The sequence below is a fragment of the Perkinsus marinus genome (genome assembly GCF_000006405.1).
Source record: "Perkinsus marinus ATCC 50983 genomic scaffold scf_1104296940218, whole genome shotgun sequence".
Taxonomy (NCBI): domain Eukaryota; phylum Perkinsozoa; order Perkinsida; family Perkinsidae; genus Perkinsus; species Perkinsus marinus.
Genome location: NW_003212902.1, coordinates 1 through 1,590, shown reverse-complemented (window position 1 = coordinate 1,590; position 1,590 = coordinate 1). Strand labels below are relative to the sequence as shown.

The 1,590-nt window shown below is 49.3% G+C and overlaps 5 non-coding genes across 5 annotated transcripts; all 5 read left to right on the top strand.

The window, feature by feature from the left end:
• The first annotated feature begins 408 nt into the window (after positions 1-408).
• On the top strand, positions 409-488 carry Pmar_PMAR013305. The gene has a single exon. It is a non-coding gene; the product is annotated as a tRNA-Leu (tRNA).
• Positions 489-609: 121 nt separating this feature from the next.
• Positions 610-689, top strand: Pmar_PMAR013304. Its single transcript has one exon. It is a non-coding gene; the product is annotated as a tRNA-Leu (tRNA).
• A 186-nt stretch (positions 690-875) lies between these two features.
• Positions 876-955, top strand: Pmar_PMAR013303. The gene has a single exon. It is a non-coding gene; the product is annotated as a tRNA-Leu (tRNA).
• A 186-nt stretch (positions 956-1,141) lies between these two features.
• Pmar_PMAR013302 lies at positions 1,142-1,221 on the top strand. The gene has a single exon. It is a non-coding gene; the product is annotated as a tRNA-Leu (tRNA).
• A 121-nt stretch (positions 1,222-1,342) lies between these two features.
• Pmar_PMAR013301 lies at positions 1,343-1,421 on the top strand. The gene has a single exon. It is a non-coding gene; the product is annotated as a tRNA-OTHER (tRNA).
• Positions 1,422-1,590: the final 169 nt, after the last annotated feature.

The window sequence follows — 1,590 nt, the reverse complement described above, 5'->3', positions numbered from 1 at the left end:
TGGTTTAGGGAGCAGTGTGTGATGATTCCACGCTGCCCTCTTGATTTACAAATAGACCAGCACTCTAGCAGATCGAGGATGTTCACAGCAGGTGGCTATGAGCTAACCCATCCAGATCTCGGTTAGAGCCTATGCTCTCACCAGTCACGGATCTGGAGTTAGCGCTCGCCCGGGTTCCAGTTTAACGGTTATGACCTGCCCGGGCTACGGTTTCATAGAAACCACAAGTTTTATAGCCATTCCTGCCCGTGTCATCCTCGTCTGCCTGTCCCACTCCTCTGTGCATGGGATTTCATTCTGATCGATATTGCGCCATCGCAACTCGCAGATACCGTTCAACCCATTTCTGTGCCCTTTGGTTTGGCAGAGCGATGCATCACCTCGGCTATGAATCTTAAGGTACTCATCGACAGTTTGTCCGAGTGGTCTAAGGCGCTGGCTTTAGGCGTCAGTCCGCAAGGGCGTGGGTTCGAATCCCACAGCTATTAGAAATTTCTTTTCGTGTGATTTGATGAAGAACGCATTCCGCGGAAACGGTTCGGAACCGTTTTTGTGTCATGTCCTATAGTGTAACGCATCTTCTCCGCTATAGTTTTTGAATCACTTACCGACAGTTTGGCCGAGTGGTCTAAGGCGCTGGCTTAAGGCGCCAGTCCGAAAGGGCGTGGGTTCGAACCCCACAGCTGTCAGTCTATATACCTGACTGGTCTTATATTAAGAACCGAGACCCTTTCAAAAGCGAGGTAGTGCAAGATCAAAACCTTCTGATCGATATTGTGCCATCGCACCTCGCAGAAACCGTTCAACCCATTTTTGTCTCCTCTGGTTTGGCAGAGCGATGCATCACCTCGGCTATGAATCTTGAAGCATTCATCGACAGTTTGGCCGAGTGGTCTAAGGCGCTGGCTTAAGGCGCCAGTCTGAAAGGGCGTGGGTTCGAACCCCACAGCTGTCAGTCTATATACCTGACTGGTGTTGTATTAAAATCCGAGACCTTTTCAGAAGCGAGGTAGTGCAAGACCAAAACCTTCTGATCGATATTGCGCCATCGCAACTCGCAGATACCGTTCAACCCATTTCTGTGCCCTTTGGTTTGGCAGAGCGATGCATCACCTCGGCTATGAATCTTAAAGTACTCATCGACAGTTTGTCCGAGTCGTCTAAGGCGCTGGCTTCAGGCGTCAATCCGCAAGGGTGTGGGTTCGATTCCCACAGCTGTTAGAAATTTCTTTTTGTGTGATTTGATGAAGAACGCATTCCGCGGAAACGGTTCGGAACCGTTTTTGTGTCATGTCCTATAGTGTAACGCATCTTCTCCGCTATAATTTTTGAATCACTTACCGACAGTTTGGCCGAGTGGTCTAAAGCGCTGGCTTAAGCGCCTGTCCGAAAGGGCGTGGGTTCGAACCCCACAGCTGTCAGTCTATATACCTGACTGGTCTTATATTAAGAACCGAGACTCTTTCAAAAGCGAGGTAGTGCAAGATCAAAACCTTCTGATCGATATGTGCCATCGCACTCGCAGAAACCGTCAACTCATTTTTGTCTCCTCTGGTTTGGCAGAGCGATGCATCATCTCGGCTATGAATC